This window comes from Nycticebus coucang, chromosome 4, assembly GCF_027406575.1.
Source record: "Nycticebus coucang isolate mNycCou1 chromosome 4, mNycCou1.pri, whole genome shotgun sequence".
Taxonomy (NCBI): Eukaryota; Metazoa; Chordata; class Mammalia; order Primates; family Lorisidae; genus Nycticebus; species Nycticebus coucang.
Window position 1 is genome coordinate 96358635 of NC_069783.1, and position 19154 is coordinate 96377788.

A 19154-nucleotide genomic window follows, 5' to 3' on the forward strand; every position below is an offset into this window, starting at 1 on the left:
TACCCCCAAGAGGTGTGTCACACACCATGACCCCACAACCCCTGTCCCTCCTTCTCTCTCCTATTCCCTCTTCCCCTACCATGTACCAGCATCAATTGTCCTCATATCAGAATTGAGTACATTGGATTCTTGCTTCTCCATTCTTGTGATGCTTTACTAAGAATAATGTATTTCAACTCCAACCAAATTAACACAAAAGATATAAAGTCACCATCATTTTTAGTGGCTGTATAGTATTCCATGGTATACATATACCACAGTTTATTAATCCATTTGTGGATTGGTGGGCATTTAGGTTGTTTCCACAATTTGGCAATTGTAAATTGAGCTGCAATAAACAGTCTAGTGTAAATGTCCTTATTATAAAATGATTTTTTTTCTTACAGGTAGATACCCAGTAATGGGATTGCAGAATCAAATGGGAGGTCTGGTTGAGTTCTTTGAGGATTCTCCATACTTCATCCATTGACAGAGATCTGGGTTATATCTGGGTTGTCTCCACTCTTTGGCTATGGTGAATAATATTGCTGTGAACAACTGCAGATGAGTTTTTGTGTGGACATATACATGTTTTCATTTCTCTTGGGCATATACCTGGGGGGTGGAATTCTATATAAACAGTACATACAGAGTGATTTATTATAAGGAATTGGTTCATATGGTTCTAGAGACTGGCAAGTCCAAATTGCAGTGTGGGCCAGAAGGCAGGGACCTGGAAGAGCCGATGGTGTAGATAAAGCCTAAAGGCAATCAGGCAAAATACAGAGAAAGATGTATGATGTGAACCTGCTTTTCTAATACAATGGCCCAAAGTTCCTTCTTGTATTTGTTTATAGATAAATGAGTTCCAAGAAATGTATGAAGAAAAAGCTTTTGCTGATACAGTGGGGCGCAGACAAGCAAAACATAAGATGACTATATTTATAAAAGGCATTTATAGGGAAAACACCTGATGTATTCCGTGTATGTAAAATATTATTTGTGCGTGTGAGCATTCACATTTGTATGCAGACAACTGAAAAGATGGTCACTACTAAGTTAACATCTATATGCAAATGTTAAATTTTATACTTTTTCCTTTTTCCTACCGTTTTAAATCCTTTAAGTGTATATGGTTTATTTAATTTTAAAAAATCAATAAAACTCTTTTCGTTGCAGAAATAAACATTGAGGCAATGTCTCAACTCTTCATCCAGTAATAGTTGGTGTTTTCATCTCAGTACCCTGATAATGCTGAAATTTTTTGCACCCTGCCTACTTGGTAGCACGTCTCAGTAACATCTGGAAGGTATCTGACACTTCAAGTGCAATCAACATCTTAAATGCAGCTCTTTCTTGCTTGCTACAAATTAGAAGCTCATATCATTATTTCACCTAAAAGGTGAGAGGGGAAGATCTCTTTGACTAGGTTGATTTTGAAGGTCTGTTCCAGCTCAAAGATACTGACTCAGATTCAATTACAGAATTTGGAGCTACCTCTGCACAAGGGCTCAGCCCAGATATAGAACAAGGTAAGTTCTCATAGTACTGGGAGGTCTCTTCCCAGGACTGCCTGGCAGAGGAGATGGGGCTGATGAGGCCCAGGTGGGGACATGCAGTGTGCTTCTTGAGGACAGTCATGAGGATTGCCTGGTCTGTTGTCCTGGAAGTGGAGCACAGGTGTATAGCTGGGAGTGGGGAGGGAGGGAGTGTCGACAGGCCATGACATAAACCCTACTCTTTGTTCCAGAAGGCACAGTGCTTGGTTGACATGGCTGTGCGCTAGCCGTGGGTGCCTAGTTTGGAATCCCACTGTGGGTCTGCAGCCAGCCAGGGGGCCCTGCTGGTTTCAGATGACAGGATGCTTTGCAGTTCCCTTCTTTCTCTCCTCTCCTCCCGTCCCCTCCTTCCTCCCACTCTCTGGCTGCTTTTTTTCCCTTCATTCTCTTGCTCTTCTCCAGGGCTGTCATGGATGAATATTTAGTTTTCCAAAATTGCATTTAACTGCAACCTGGTCTTTTACATTTTCATTCTATAACCAAAATGTCTTGCAATGCTAGTAGGTCAGGGCTTGCCGACAGAGGGGCAGAGGGCAGCTGGGAGTGGAGGCTAAACTGTATGGTGTTTCTCATCAAGGTGACGAACACGTTCATTTTCTTCTTCCTCAAGGACTCCCTTCCCTCCAACCCGTTTTCTCTTCTTTTCAGCGTGGTTGTGGTTGTACCATCTATAAAGGGACTTGTTTACCCAGTTTGGTCTCTCCTAGGCACAAAGCAACATGTAACTGAAACAATGGCTGAACCAGATGGCATATTATACAGGTTTAGTAAACGTGTAATGTTTGATTTTCTTGAAGCTAATTACTTTCTCTTTTTCTCTCTCTGTCTCATTCTCTCTCTCTTTTTTTTTTTGTTTTGCTTAGATTTCTATGGGCTTGCCATTAATATTCTTTTTTTTTTGTTATATGGTCCATTTTAGGTTCAAATACATTAGTTTTTCAGAGGACCTCCCTCTCCCTCTGGGGATTTCTGAGTCGTCTGCACAGTCATCAGTGCCAGCCTCAGGCAAAGCAAAGGAGACCCAGTCCTATGTTTTTTTTTTTTTTTTTTATGACAGAGTCTCACTATGTCGCCATAGCATCACAGCTCACAGCAACCTCCAACTCTTGGGCTTAAGCAATTCTCTTACCTCAGCCTCCCTAGTAGCTGGGACTACAAGCACCAGTCATAATGCCCAGCTATTTTGTTGTTGTTGTTGTTGCAGTTGTCATTGTTTAGCTGGCCCAGGCCGGGTTTGAACCCACCAGCCTCTGTGTATGTGGCTGGCGCCATAACCACTGTGCTATGGGCGCCGAGCCAGCCCTGTACTTTTGAAAGCCTTCCTCTGGGCTTGTCCTGTATGCTGAGGAGTCTGTGCATTGAATGTGTCAGGCCAACCAAAGCCTGTTTCTTTCCCTCCAGACCTGCACCCTGGGTACCTCAGATCCTGAAATGCCTGGTCCACTTGCCTTGAGTCTGCTTCTGGCTCTGTGGGGCTTCCTCTCTGGGTTTGTTCCTCTGAGTGTGGGTCTTGCCCTGTGTATGTGTGTGTGTGTGTGTGTGCACATGTACACATGTGTGATCCCATCACCCCTAGGGACAGCAAGGGCATCTCTTTGGAGGTGGGAGGTAGATTGGGATAGGAATTCTGGACAGGTAGGCTGAGTCTCCCTGTGGTGCTGGACAGAACCAGGATGAAAGGAGAAAGGGACGAGGGTACCAGTCAGGGCTGTCCAGACAACAGAACCAGCAGTGCAACTATTTCTATCTATATGTGTCTATCTATATCGACGTTGATGTCTATGTCTCTGTATACCTACAAAGAGATTTATTACAAGGAGTTGGCTCACTGATTATGGAGGCTGAGAATCCCATGCTCTACTGTTTATAAGCTGGAGACCCCGGAGATCCAGGTGGTGTAGATCCAAGGCCTGATGGTGTGAATTCCAGGTCGTTTGAGGCCTTGAAGACCAGAAGCACTGAGGGGAGAAGAAGATCAATGTCCTAGCTCAACCAGGCAGATGGAGTTAATTTAATCCTTCCTCCTCCTCTTTGTTCTACTCAGACCCTCAGCAGATTGGATGATGCCCCTACTATAGGGGACAGAAGTCTCCTTTCCGCAGCCCACCAATTCAAATGCTCACGGCTTCTTCCAGAAACAAGCACCTAGAAATAACATTTAACCAGATATCTGGTTGGGCCAGTCAAGTTGACACATAAAATTAACCATCACGATGGGCGAGGCTGACTCTCCCCACATCTTCATAATCCCACCCGGAATTAACTCCAAGTGGGAATTCAAGGTGCCTCCTACTTCCAGGTTGTTATCCTCATGCATTTGCTAAGGTAGGAGTATATACATCCCATCCATTGAACTGTTTCTGGCAGGATTAGGTATCTTTTAAGTAATTAGATACAAGTATATAGGCCTCCATCTGTAATCGTGCCCTGGGCCCTGTGATGCTAAAGGTAGGCCTAATGGTCATGGTGGGAATTCTTTCTTGGCAGCTTTCTTGAGATAGCTCTTCTATTATTTACTGGATCATAGGTTTATTCATTAGCTTTTTCTGGTCAATAAACCACCTCAAAACTACATGGCTCCAGCAAAAAAGATTTTGATTATTTCTTATGATTTTATGGGTCAGCTGGGTGGTCCTCCTGGTCTGGGCTCACTCAGCTCAGGGTCCCATCTCTGGAGCCTCTGGCCAGCTGGGGTGCGTCATGGCTGAGCTTCTCTCTTCATGGCCCCTTATCCTACAGCGGGCCAGTTTGGGCTCATTCTCATGGTGATGGGGCAATTCCTAGCATGAGACCAGATGCTGCAAAGGCCTCTTGAGATCTGGGTCTGGATTGCTACTCACTTCTGCCACGTTCATAAGTCAAAATTAGTTTGTGCTGATGGTTGCACAATTTTGTTGAGAATACTAAAAACCACTGAATCGGGCCCCAAACAGGATGCATCATGGTACTGAGAAAGGCTGACATTCCTTTTGCAGTATTCTGGCCAAGAATTCATGACCTGCATGTAAACCGGAAAACATCAAACAAATCGGAATTGTGGGGCATGCTACAGAACAGCTGGCCTTCACTCTTTAAAAAATACTAGAGTCAAGAGAGACAGTAAGTCACAAGGCCAGCTCAGATTCAAGGGTTTGTGTCCTTCCTTCCTTCTTTTCTTTTCTTTTCTCTTCTTTTCTTTAACAAGTGTTCTTTCCTTTTGGTTTATTTCCTACTTCTGCAGGATCAGAAATTTTAGTGCTTTCTTCATAAGGGCACACATGGAAAGCAAATATTTTGAGTGCTTTCATATTTAAACCAAGGATGTGACTTAACACGGAGGCTGGTCACACCAGAAAGCCCAACAATGTAATTTAGGGTTGAGGGGCTTCTTGTTGTGCCTGGAGTGGACAGGGTCAGCTATTCATGCAGCTGATTGATTATGTGTGCATAATTGAGCCCCAATAAAAATTCTGGAAACCATGCCTCAGGCTAGCTTCCCTGGTTTGCAATGCTCCGTAGGGATTAGGACATGTGAGACTGGGAGAGCAATGCCGCCTGGCTCCACGGCCAGTCCTAAAACCAGAAACTCTGTGTTTTGTACTTTCCTGGGCTCTGTCTCTCATGCGCCTTTACCCTGGCTGATGCCAGTCTGTAGCCTTTGCCTGAAATTACCTGTAACTGTGTTTCTAGACACTTTCAGTAAATTCCATCAATCCTCTACCAAATTATCAAACGCGAGAGTGGCTCTGGGAATTCCATGAAATCTTCCTTATTCCCTGATTACTCCCTTCCCTCAGCACACTCTGAAACACGTGGGTAGGACCAGTGCAATGCGGCCCTCCTTTCTCTCCAAGGACTTACTAAGTTTTTTTTCTTCTTTCTGTTCCCTATTCTCTCTTCGGTTTTCCGTGTATTTGTTTTTCTCTTTTGCTTCCTCTTTTTCATGTTGGGCACTTTCGTGAAACGTCTGATGATTCATCACTGTCCATTCACATTGAAGAATGAGTCACGAGATGGCAGATTAAAGCTTCGGGCTTGCTGAGGGTGGCGAACCTCAGGGATTTCTGGAAACAGAATTTTGCCTGAATCAGATAAAAAATTCTTTTCTCTTTCCATCGTTGGCCCTAGATTTTAACTGCTGTTAGTATCCTGGAGTCCAGTACCTCCAGGATTCAATTTGCTCAGAGACTATACCTCTGATCACTATGTGGTGGGCTGGGGAGAGGGCAGGGGCCACCTGGCTGCGGGGATGGGGGAGGAGCCGCCCTTCTTTGCTGGCTGCGCTTCCTTTAGCTCTTGTGAACACTGCCATGTGCTGCTCCCCGCAAGTTTTTGTCCACATTTTGTCTTCTCAGTGAGCATCATTCAGTCATTAAAATGTGGTGGTTTGGGGGATTGGAGTGCTTCCAGGAATCAAACACTAGGTCGTGTACTGGGAAAGCCAAAAAACAAAACAAAAATACACAAACAGAAAAAATCTCTACAAGGTCTCTGCCCTGCAAGGGGAAAGAATAATTTGCATGCAGATAGCTATGATACCAGGTGTATGTCCTGTCTGCTATGGGAGAGAAACAGGTGCGAAGCTCTTATAGTCACAGAGAGCAGAGAGTGCTTTTAGCACAGTATCAGGAAGGTTCCCTGGAGGAAGGAAGGTCTAGGCTGATCTTGAAGGATGAGTAGGATTTCCACAGGCAGCCATGGGCCCGGGGCAGGAAGTGAGTGGGGGAGAGGGAGGCAGCCAGTCCTCTTCCCATGCCCACCTGGATTTTGCACTCCTATTTTTGTTGCATGGTGCACAGCACAGCCCTTGGCCCGTGGTGGGTGTTAATGTTAGGACTGGAGCCGGTGCTCAGAGAGGCCTTCTGGAAGGGCCCCCAGAACAATCTGCAGAGCTGCTACCTCTGCCACCATCATGCAGGGGGAAGAGCAGGAGACCAGCCCTGGAACTCTTGGAGTAACGGGCTTGTCACATATCTTGATCTGGACACTGGGAAGCTGCCACTGCACCCATGCAATGAGCTCTCAATACCCACAGAACTGGAGAGTGGCCCCAATAACCATGGTGGCCAGTAGCAATGGCAGAAGCTATGGACGGTGGCCTCCCAAACCATCAGAAATGCCTCTACTTGATGGGCCTAGTTTGCATCTAGAATCCTCACAGCAGGGTTTATAGACCTTCAGTACAGGAAGGCTGCTTGAGCCCCAAGTGCCATCCCACCGTGCCTTCCACTTGTCTTAACAACAACCTGATGACCTTCAGGGTCATGTCTATGTGATTTCACCCATGCCCCTTACTTGACAGAGGGAGACAGAGAGGAACAGAGAGGCTGTGACTTTTGTCCAAAGTCATCCAAGGCTTCTGACTCATTACATTCCTTCTCCTTTTGAAGCAAGGACTAAAAGCAGCTTGCTTCTCATTGATAAAGTAGTAAGGAAGAAGGACCTTTTTTTTTAATCCAGTTTGTAAAAGCAGATGCTGTGATCATTTACTATGTATCCCTTGAGGTACTGAGCATGTGCAGCTCTCCTGGACATTCCTGGCCATCATCCACCTTTATATTTGAGAGGGTGGGCATTTACTGGCTATGCCTTTGGCAGGTGAGGGGGTAAGAACCCAGAGAGGCTAAGTGCTTGTCCAAGGACACACAGTGGAAGAAATAGCAGGGCTGGACAGTGCACAGTGCTGAGCTGCGGCCTCCTCTGCTGGTCACGTGCCAGCTTACTCACTTTTGAACTTAAAGCCCTGGTGGGGCCTGTGAGCTGACCTCAGAATCTAAGGAATTTCGGGGCCTCTGGGCCAATGGTCATGCAACGGCTTACTGAAAGCAGCATTTCCCAGGGCCCCTGCCACAACCTCTCCCCTGGAGCTGGGAGTTAATCGTGGCCACCTGGGCCTGGGGGTCAGCAGCATTTCATAACATTTTTCTGTTTTGCACGGCACAGACAGTACGCTGTTTCTCAACCAGGCAGAGAAGTTCTGGCAAGAAAATTATTGTTAGGCAACCCGTGTGTTGAAACACAGTACAGCTTCTAGAACAAACCTGGGGGCTCCGGCTTTTGTCCTGAAGACTAGCCCTTCTCACAAGTCAGTGCAGACCTTTTGGGCATTGAACACTGAGAGGCATCAGCATGGAGAAAACAGGGCACAACATTTACTACGCTGGGGTTTCTGTCCCATCAGTGCACACCTCTGAGCCTAAGTTTCCGCACTTTTAAAATGGGCCTCTACAGAAATAATGCCTGTGAAGCACCAAAGTTGGTGGCTATTCCCTCCCCAATTTCCCCAGAGCAACCTAGTCCCCAGCCCCAGCCCTCCAGTTGAGGAGAGTAATCACTGAGCTTGAGCAGCAGCCAAGCAGAATTAGCCAAGGCCTCTGCAGTGGGAGAGAGCTCTGGGGTAGGGGACAGGATGGCATCACACAAACCAAAGTCCCTGGTGAAGCAGCTGAGCTTAAACCACAGGAGCAGGAGGTGAAACATTCACACTACTCCCTCCCCTACCCGCTCACAGGAGGCAGGCATTTCCCTAGGCAGTGAAGAAGTCTTGGGTGAGATGCCAAGAGCTGGATCCCAGTGGCAAAGCCAGGGCTATTTCCAGTTGTGTGACTTGGCCATACCCTTTGTGTCTGCCATGGATGCAGTGAGAAGCAGAGTCACCGCAGGAGCGTCTGCAGGAGGGTCTCTTTTCCAAGGGGTGGGAAGCTTAAGGGAAGGGAAGCTTAAGGGAATACCAAAGTGTCCTGGCAGCCAGAGATGACAACAATGGGAGCCTTTCCCTGCTCTGCAGAGGGCTGGGAGCTCAAGGAGTGCTTCCCAGCCCTGGAGGAAAGACAAGGAGAGGTGACAGCTTTGTGCATGGAGAAGCACCCTTCTCATCTTTCCCCTCCACTCCCCTCTCCTGCTGAGGCCTCCAGGAGGCTGAAGGGAGAGCCTGAATGGTGCACAGTGCCAGGTCAGCCTGCTCACCTGGAACAGGGAAAGGGTACATGTGTGCATAGGTGTGTGTGCACATGTGTGTGCATGCACACGGCAGCGCACAAGCAGTGGAAAATACCGAGCTTATCACTGAACCACTCTGAGCCTCACCTGCAGACCATGGAACACAGCCTCCGCCCTGCCTACCTCACAGGTGGTTCTGTTTGCACAGGAGCAGAGGTTTGCAAGCTAAAGAGTCTCTGCCAGGGAGAGGGGTGTGGAGGCCAAGGGCAGAACATTGCCCTAAGGATGAGGCATGCACATATCTGTCCTCTCCGGTATCAGCTTAGAAATTAGTGTTAACTCTTGAATCCAAGTGCATAATGTAATCCCACTCCTACCCAGTGGGAGCTGCAATCCTGAAGATCTGTCAGAGCGAGCTGGATGCTGGGAGTCCATTTTGGGCGGCGCTGAGAAGGAGGGGATTGTCGGTCCATCCCCCCACACCCTGCATAGAAGCGAAGAGATATCAATATGTTGGAAAGAAGAGATATCAATATCTATGAACCATGTGGGGGAGAAAAGGTCTCAAAAGGGACACAGACAATAGTGTGGGTCACAGAACAGAACTGTCCCTTGGTGGGCATCTGGTCCACTGGTCTCCTCAGCTCCAGATCCTGGGGCCTCTCTTCCCACAATGCCTGGCCTTGGGTTACTTCACATGTTCACTGAACACCAGGCATTCAACATCCTTTCCTTTTCTTTTTCTTTTTTTATTGATCAATAATAATAATAATAATAATAATGCAAAAAAAAGTAACATTCACATTGTCAGATAGGAGTATGTCTATCATAGAATGCTTTTACTCTGAGGTTCAGTATGGAGTCATCAATTAACTACTTATTTTTTTCCAAAGTCTCAAAAAATAGACAACTAATATTTATAAATAAAAATAAAAGATGATTTCAAAAAACAGATCATGCCAAATCTTTTAGACAATAGAAAAAGAAGAAGTACTTCAAAATCATTCTACTTCATCTGGATACACCTGATATTAAAATTGGGAAAAAAATTATTATAAAGGGAAATTACAAACATATTCCACTTATAAATGAGGATGCAATATCCCAAACAACATATAAACAAGTTGAATTAAAAATTAATGTTCAAGTAATGTACTTTGGTCAAAATTAAATCCAATTTATGTGAGAATTAGTCACTATTTTCTTTTCTTTTCTTTTTTTTTTTTCTTTTCCTTTCCCTCACCCCCTCCCTCCTTCTCTCTCTGTCGGCTCTTCCCTTCCCCCATGCCCCACCATGTCATTAATTGTCATTAATTGTCCTCATATCAAAATTGAATACATGGGATTCATGCTTCTCCATTCCTGTGATGCTTCACTAAGGGTAATGTGTTCCACCTCCATCCAGGTTGATACAAATGCTGCAAAATCTCCATTTTTTTAATGGCTGAATATTCCATGGTATACATATACCACAGCTTGCCAATCCATTCCTGGGTTGAGGGGGCATTTGGGCTATTTCCACATTTTAGCTATTGTAAATTGAGCTGCAAGTGTCTTTACAATAAAATGTTTTTCTTTCCTTCTGGATAGATGCCCAGTAATGGGATTGCAGGATCAAACGGGAGGTCTAGGTTGAGTTCTTTGAGGTTTCTCCATACTTCCTTCCAAAAAGGTCGTATAAGTTTGCAGTCCCACCAGCAATGTAAAAGTGTTCCTTTCTTTCCACATCCATGCCAGCATCTGCAGTTTTGAGATTTTTGTGATATGAGCCATTCTCCCTGGGGTTAGATGACATCTCAGGGTGATTTTAATTTGCATTTCTCTAATAATTAGGGATGATGAGCATCTTTTCATGTGTTTGCTAGCCATTTGTCTGTCTTCTTTAGAGAAGGTTCTGTTCATCTCTCTTCCCTATTGATGTATGGGATGGTTGGTTATTTTCTTATGGATTAATTTAAGTTCTGCATATCCTAGTTATTAAGCTTTTGTCTGATTCAAAATATGCAAATATGCAAATATCCTTTCCCATTGGGTGGGTTGTCTATTTGCTTTGGTTGTTGTCTCCTTGGCTGTACAGAAGCTTTTCAGTTTAATTAAATCCCATTGTTTATTATTGCTGTTGTTGCTATTGCCATGACAGTCTTCTTCATGAAGTCTTTTCCCAGGCCGAGATCTTCCAGTGTTTTTCCTATTCTTTCTCTGAGGATTTTTATTGTTTCATGCCTTAAATTCAAGTCCTTTATTCATCTTGAATCAATTTTTGTGAGTCAAGAAAGGTGTGGGTCCAGTTTCAGTCTTTTACATGTGGATATCCAGTTCTCCCAGCACCATTTATTGAATAGGGAGTCTTTCCCCCAGTGGAGGTTCTTGTTTGGTTTATTGAAGGTTAGGTGGTTGTAAGTTGTTGGTTTCATTTCCTTGTTTTCTATTTGATTCCAAATGTCTACGTCTCTGTTTTTGTGCCAGTACCATTCTGTCTTGACCACTATGGCCTTGTAGTACAGCCTAAAATCTGGTATGGTGATACCCGCAGCTTTGTTTTTATTACTAAGAACTGCCTTAGCTATATGGGTTTTCTTCTGGTTCCATACAAAATGCAGAATCATTTTTTCCAAGTCTTGAAAATAGGATTTGGTATTTTAATAGGGATGGCATTGAATTGGTAGATTGCTCTGGGAAATATAGACATTTTAACAATGTTGATTCTTCCCGGCCATGAGCATGGTTATGTTCTTTCATTTGTTAAAGTCCTCTGCTATTTCCTTTCTTAGGGTTTCATAATTTTCTTTATAGAGGTTCCCCTTGTTAGGTATATTCCTAAGTATTTCATTTTCTTTGGGGCTATAGTGAAGGGAGTTGTGTCCTTAATTAATCTCCTTTCAACTATTCAATATCCTTTCAACCTCTATACTGTACTCGGTCAGGCTGGTAAGTGAGAGACCAAGGGCTGCACCCTCCTGCCGGCAGACCCCAGGGCCAGGCAACCGCTGCTAACCAAGTTTAGAAAGCTGCAACAGCTCAGCGGAGGCCTACAGCTATCAACTTCCACTATTTCCCACGGGCATGAAGCTAGTGGTGGGAGAACCAGCTAGACTCATCCTAAGGGGCCTCTGGGTTGGGTGTGGGAGAAGATGGAGGGGAAGCTAATTTGTCCTACTGGGGAAATATAATTAAACACAATCTTCTCTTAATTCAGAAAACCTCCTTATAAAGGTAGAAGAGAAAAAAGCCAAATTTATTATTAAATAAACATCAAACCAGAACGTGATGTGCATCATAGAAAATTTGCAAAGAGATGCCAAGGAGGAAAGAAATCGTACCCATTCCATAAAAGATACCTATCAGTCTGTGGGTAAGACGAGGTCACAAAGTTCATCCTCGATTTATGTGGGAATTGGGGCACCATCTGTGTTAGTTTAATTGGTTTTAAACAAATGAAAGATAAACTCCTCTCTTCTTATGGCAAGAGAAAATTTTGCAACCCAAGGAGTCAGGTACCAGCTAAAGTTAGGATGCTACCTTCCCCCAGAAATTCAGAGATAGGGCTGCAGTCTCCTTTGATTTTTACATTTCAAAGAGCTGGCTCCTTGGATCATAAACCTGGCAGGACATTTAGTTGGTTTCCAGTAAGATTTATATACATCTCAAGGAGGCAGAGAAAAGAACCTGTAATTACAAGTTTTCTAAAGTAAATGCTGTAAGAAAAGGGAGGGGAGAGAAATCTTTTCTCTTAATTTTAGTAAGGAGAATTTGACCTCTTATTATTAATCTGTATTTGTCCTTCTAGCCACTAAGCAGGGAAATGAATAATGGTAAAGCTGTAGTAAGTTCCGAGGGGAAGGTCACTGTCATCCAGCTAGGTGGTCTTTTCTCTTGCACACTAAGAGTCCTCTGGGTACGATTTAGACTAGAGTGAGGATGGATGCAGAGGGGTGGTGAAGTGGATTCAGTCTTTCATTGGGATATTTGTGGCTAAAGAAGTGGGTCAGGCCTGGACAGGTGAGGCTAAGCCACACTAAGCTGGATAGCCAAATCGGGTTTCTGAAAATGCAGCATTCACACTTCTATAGTCAGAGCTCAGCCCCTGCTTTCCGTTTTAAATCCATATGTTATGGGTTGAAACTCTGTCCCAGCTTAGCTTCCTCTGGGGCCACCAGGTTTCTCTTCCATTTCAAGAATCTGAATGATGCAGCCTCTGAATCCTGAAAAGACAGCCTGGACCTGGCTGGGCTCTGGGAGTGGCAGGAGGAGCGAAGGCTGATTTCTAGTTCTAATCCTCTCTTCCCTGCCCTCAGGAAAGCACTCTGCTGGGGTCCCAGAAAAGACACATGAATCATTTCCTTTGCTCTTCCAGATAGACCTGTTCCACTTCATACGTTTTGTTTGTGTTCCTTCTTCTTCTGAGAGGCATTCTTTGAATGGTTTTCCCTGGATCCGAGACATAGTCTCATGGCTTCATATTTTTTCTCACATAAGGTCTGAGGGTCAGTATTTAACTTGCCCTGAGCACTTCCAGAACTGGAAACCCTGCATTTCTTTTTTTTTTTGTAGAGACAGAGTCTCACTTTATGGCCCTCGGTAGCGTGCCGTGGCCTCACACAGCTCACAGCAACCTCCAACTCCTGGGCTTAAGCGATTCTCTTGCCTCAGCCTCCCAAGTAGCTGGGACTACAGGCGCCCGCCACAACGCCCGGCTATTTTTTGGTTGCTGTTTGGCCAGGGCTGGGTTTGAACCTGCCACCCTCGGTATATGGGGCCAGCGCCCTACCGACTGAGCCACAGGCGCTGCCCGAAACCCTGCATTTCTAACCAGCCTCCCTGGTGCTTCCTACAGCAAGAGCTTGAGAAAGGGGCCCCTCCTAAGACCACCCAGAGGGACGGAGCACTCACTGTCCTCAGTCAGAGACGTGGGGCTGACCTCAAGCAAACCGCATAAGCTCCTCTGTCAAAGCATTTCGGGAGGGTAAGAGGAACCAAGGCTTCTGAAAGGTCTTAAGGTTGCAACAGGCCAGCAGCAGAAGTAGCATACGTGTGAATGCTCCAAGCCTTTACAATCTTCTGTTTGGGTGGTGCCTGTAGCTCAAAGGGGTAGGGCGCCGGCCCCATATCCCGGAGGTGATGGGTTCAAACCTAGCCCCGGCCAAAAACTGCAAAAAATAAATAAATAAAATCTTCTGTTTGAAAAATACTGAGTGCTCCAAAGCATCTAACTGTCTTGTCTCACTGTCTGGGACTACAGCCAGGTCTTCCTTCTAAAGATAAGTTTAGAGTAGATCCCAAAATGGAATTCTGCGACCAACCCTCCCTTCTCCGGGAAGCGAACAAGGTCCCCTAGTCTGCGCATGCTCCGACCTTGTGTTGCCCTGTAATGTCATCTGCACCTTGTCCAGGCCGGAGGGACCCTGCACCTCTCCATCCACTAGGGGGCCATCGTGATCTCAGTGGTCTCTAGCCCGGGCTCCTGTTGCACCATGTTCTTCCGGGGTCTCATTTAATATCCAAAGGACCAACTTACGCTACTCGTAGCGTTAAAATACACCGTCAGATACTCCTGGCTCCTACCTTCAAGGACGTGCCTGCTGGTCGGCAATGCAGGTACTTCTAGACGTGCTGAGGGCAATGGGCTGGGTTGATCCTTCTGTTACTTCTATCTGATGCTAAACTGACTCTCCGTAAATTCTTGTTGAATTGAAGAGGTTTTGGTGCCTTGGATTTCTCAGATCTGGTCCTTTGGGGATTGAATAAAATGGATTTTCAATAATAATAATAATCTTAAGAAATTGTTAAGAACTTGCTGCAAATACAGTCAGTCTCTAGAGTTAAGTGAGTTATCTATAAGTTATCCCTTTCTCCTTTAATCCTCCCAACAATTTATGATGCAGGTACTATTTCCTCTTAATCTGCCAGTGAGGAAACAAACAGTGGCTCATAGCAGCCAGTTCAAGTGCCAGAGAGGCTGGGTTCAAACCCAATTTAGTCTCTTCTCCTGACTCTTTTCAGTAGCTCCATATAAAGTGCATATGCAGTGGTAATGGCCAGTACCCTCACTCCCGACCTCTGCCAGAGTTAGGATGAGCCGGAAGGTCACATTTTGCAGGCAAAAGTGTCTTGTAAGTACATGGCTTTGGTTTTACTTATTTGTGTGTTTTTGAGTTTTTCTTTTCTTTTCTTTTTTCTTGTTTAGCCATCTGCTGAGTCCAGACAGGGTGTTTTTTTCTTTCTTTTAACCATTTTCAAGGAACTTTCACAAACTCAAAAACTCCATGTAATTTGATCCCCACATCTCAGTGAGCTGGGCAGGGAAGCTATGCCTATAGCTGTGGCTATATCTCACCTATATCTCAGCTCTAGGACTGTGGTGGGGGAGGGGTCAGGTTGGCCTAGGCCTAGAATAGGGGACACTCACTCCTGTCCCTGTAGAAGCAAATACAACCAGATGTCTGCCTTGGTCACCTGGCCACGTTAGCTGCTCTCCTTGACTTGGCCCTTCCCGGGATGGGGTCAGGCCTGGGTGGACTTGGGGCTCCAGGTCTTGAGGCTGGGGCTCAGGAGGTGGTAGAAGGTGGAAGTCAGTCAGACAAACTTCAATCTCATACTTGACAATAGTAATGATGTTTAGAGTATTTTTTTCATTGATAAAACATACAAACACAGAAAACCACAATGGATTTACAATGCTTTTAATAATTTTTTATTTCACAGAGCAGCAAAAGATTCTCTATAATCTTAGTAAAATGGCAACTTTTTCCTGTGAGAATATAATGAGTTCACTCTCTTGATAACTCCTGGTGTGGGTGCGCAGCGAAGGACCTCCTATAATTACTGTTTCTACTTTCTCCATCCCCACCTGTCTCTTCATCCTCACCCCAGATTTGTAAGCAAAACTTTGGAGCAAGACTTTTTTCCAGGGCCACTTGGCAAGGTGTTTGGAATGAGGGGTCCAAGGTGAGAGCATAGATCACCCTGAAGGAAGATCTCCTGGAATAGAGCCCCCATGGCTGGCTGTCTTACCCAAATGGACAGGAATCAGCATCAGATACAGCTTCCACAGTGACCCTGAGCAGGGGCTGGGTGGAGTTCAGTAGGTGGCCTTGTGCTTGGGAGTACACCAGGAGCAAAGGCTGACACAAAGGGATTTTGCATAGGATGAGCGTAGGTTTGGGAAGGGGTGAGGTAGTCAAATACTTTTTACCCCAAGTGTCGCTTGCTTCTTCCCTTCCCTGGTTGTAAGTGGCCTGGAAGTGGGTGGGGTATGACGAGGCAGCCTTGTAGGTAGAGCGCAGTGCTACCTTGCTCTTGCCACTTTGTGTGAGAGAATGGACAAGGTGAGGTTTCTGTTCTCTCCAATATAGGCAGACAGACTGAGACCTTTGATTTTAAATTCTGGCCTCCCTTGTTGCAGTGGGTAAATAAAAATTTTATACCCAGTTTCACAGAACATGTCCTTGTGGAAATAACTGAAGACTAACTAAATGAGAACAAGCAAAGACTCCTCATTCAGAACTTGCTCCTGCAAGGGAGTCTGCCACTGTCACTTGGGTTTGGCAGAGATTCAAAGGCAGACGGAGAAGTGAAAGCTTTGCAGTGAAAGGAAGTGAAGGCTGAGGTGTGCCCTTAACTGAGGCTGTTTGGGTGGGGGAGCTGGAGGTGTCTAATTAAATATGGGGCCTCCTCTGTGATTGGCTAGGGAAGGGAGCTTATTGGGCTTTCTCTGGTGCGTTCTAAGTTGGAAGCCCAAGCGTGTGTATGGGGGAGGGGAAAAATCAGGGGAGCTGTTAGTTATTAATCTAGTATTGGCTGTTTGGGGTTAAGTGCTGCAGGGGGTGTTTGGATTCCTGGAATCACTGCTAGGGATGGCACTCTGGCTTTCTGGGCTGGTGGTGGTAGATATTGGGTTGATTTCCTGGGTTGGTTACTACAGGTTGTGGGTCAGAGTTCTAAATTTACATATGGTCTGGTCTTGTCCATTTTATATCTATGACCTTCAACCCCTTCCAGGAAGTCTGGGCCCATTGCAGGGGATTAGTCTGGATTGACTCAGATGTAGGGGCAATGGGAGTTGCAAGGGTGGAGCCAGTTTTGTGTTAAAGAAAAAACTGTGTGTTTCAGTGGGAAACTGTGCCTTCCCTGTACTGTGCTTTCTTGGCGGGTTCTCAGAGGCTAGCCCCATTCATCATCTTGGAGCTATTCTGCAACTCTCAGTTGATGGCTGATAGATACATGAATTGTGTTCTGTCTGATTTAATTGGATTTCCCCTACCTTTTCAAGATAACCAGCGTCTCCATTTGCAATTCCTGCCAACGTTGCCTTTCCTAGGCTGTGTTGATTCTGTCTTTGATCTGATTGTATCGTCTCATATCCTATGAGTAAATTAAAACCTTTAATAATACACATTTTAAAAAAATTTGTATGAAAGTCATGATTTTGGCCTTTAACATTGTGTATGCATGTGTGGGAGGAAGAAGGGAGAGCAGATAGCTGCAGATGTCTCTGGAAAGCGCCCACAGAGCAGGGTGGCCTTCAGAGCAACAGTGTGGGCTTGGGCTGGGCTTGTGGGGGAAGAGGGCTGATAACAGTGCTGAGGCCCTCCCTGCTGGTTCTTTGTTGGCCTTGAAGGAGAGAAGGAGAGGACCCTCCCAGGACTGACTGAGACCAAATTCCTCACCAGCTCTAACTAAGGTATGTGTGTCTGTGACTGGGAAGTTGTGGGATAGGGGGTCTAAGGTTTATGGAGTCAATACCATGGCTGCTTGGTTTGGAGTTTTGTCTGGGCTTGTGGATAACGTGTGTGCACAGACTCACAATGCCAGTGGATTGAAAGGCAAGGCAGGTTTTAGAGAATGGGTGTGTAAAATACTGCCAAGAAGGGGAAGAAGTGTGTGGAAGGTGATTTTAAGGATCCTGTTTCAGACTCTGAATGACTAAAAACAGTGGCAACAAAAATTGCAACACAAAGATTCCCTAAAATAAAACAAAATCAAACGCTACAAACCAGAAACCCTTCCAGGCAAAAGTGGAGTACACAGGAGTTGTGTCCTGTCCGTGGGAAGGGCTTCTACCTCAAGTTGGGGTCTGGCTCCTGAGACACTGTGGGGTGACATGAAGGGCAGGGGTGGGGCAAGCTGCATTGATGATTCTGGCAAGAGTGACCTACCAGAAACTGAGGGCGTTTGGGGATGACATGGCATCCCTGAAGAGGAGGGCTGGGAGCTTGGCTGGTTGGCTTATCTGAGATTCTGGGGCAATGGCAGCCCTGGGTGGGCAAGAAATAATCTTGCCCAGAAAACACCCAAAGTTCATGATGTATGTGCTTTGAGGACTTAGGCTGGGTGACCAAAGGCTTAAGAACATTCCCAAATACACCTTTGGGCACCTATCAGGAAACTGGTTGCTCAAACTTCTTAAAAATCTACCAGGTATGGGCTAAGGTTTAGGATGTTAGTTCCCTGGGGATTGGCAACAGATCTTTGGTCTTAAAAATGAAAGACTAAATATGTAAATGGGCAATGGCCAGAACATACATAAAATTAGAACTCTGACCCATAATCTGCAGCCACCAGCCCTGGAAACTGAGCTGTTATCCGTAGTAACCAGCCTGAGAAGCCAGCCTGCTCTATGTCAGACTTGTAGGACGTCAGAGCACTTCTCTAGCAACCAGTTCGGGAAACCAAACAACAACCCTTGTAACAGTTGGTCCCCAATGGCCGGCATGGGATCAGGGGTCGGCAGCTGCACTGGTGTTTGCCCTGCTTCCGGTTTCCAGCCAATTGGAGAAAAGCTAACATGCACCTGCAACCAATCACAGATCACACAGGTTTCCCTGGAGGGCCTAAGAGGAAAACTTCCCCTCTGCCTTCTGGTGGTTCTCTGAAGATGAACGGAAAAGAGGCAGATTAACTAGAGCAGAAGGCATGCAAATTTATTCCATGTGCATAAGCCAGGGAGGGGGGCAGGTCACAGGAGAATGATTACCCAGTAACCCAGTGAGCTCCAGGTGCTTATGTATTCTTCATACAGGAAGGAGAGATGGGGACAAGTGGCACTTTTGAGGGCTAGTAATTGATTCGTGGGGAGAATGAATGGGCCCAATGCTCAGACAATGGCTAGTGCATCATTATCTCTAGGAAATGAAAGGGACTGGAGAACAGACCATTTTGGGGGACAAAGTCTGTGTGGGCTCCAGGCATGGTGTTTAATTCTCCATCTCTTTCTCTGTAATATCAATCTTAATCTTCTCTAGTTAATGAAATTTCAGGGAAGGCAATTGTCTCCCTCTGGTGAGTCAAGTTTCTGGTGTATAAAGGAGCTTTGGAGAACAGCTTCACCCTGTGCTCTGTGAAAGATGGAATATTTGGGTGCGGAAGGGGGAAGGTCAGAGTGACCTTGAGCCTTGAGGCTGCAGCTTTAGTTCAGCATGTCAAAGTTCCATGTTTCCGGGTATCATTTTCTGGGCCCCAACATCCCATTATCCTGCCTGAGCTTCCCATGCCAGCAGTCTCCCATCAGGGCACACCAAGGCCTTCCCTTCATTCCACTATGAAGCCACCTCACCTGCCTCTGCCAAAAGTGAAAGATGCTGGTCCACTCCCCTGCTATTACAGCAAGCTGTGAGTGAATCACCTTCACTTGTTTTCATTAGACTGCTCTTCATTGTATTTCTACAAAAGCATGGAGCTGACCTTGAAGAATCTAAAACA

At 45.6% G+C, this 19154-nt stretch overlaps 1 protein-coding gene across 3 annotated transcripts in view; it reads left to right on the forward strand.

The window, feature by feature from the left end:
* The first annotated feature begins 14465 nt into the window (after positions 1–14465).
* Positions 14466–19154, forward strand: part of IL1R2 (interleukin 1 receptor type 2) — a 47319-nt gene continuing 42630 nt past the window's right edge. The window contains exon 1 of one of the 3 annotated variants that reach the window (XM_053589843.1): positions 14466–14566. The gene's annotated coding sequence lies outside the window, so the exon portion shown is untranslated. Of the gene's footprint in view, positions 14567–16988; positions 17137–19154 lie in introns of those variants that run through there. The other 2 variants (XM_053589841.1, XM_053589842.1) reach the window with 2 other exon arrangements.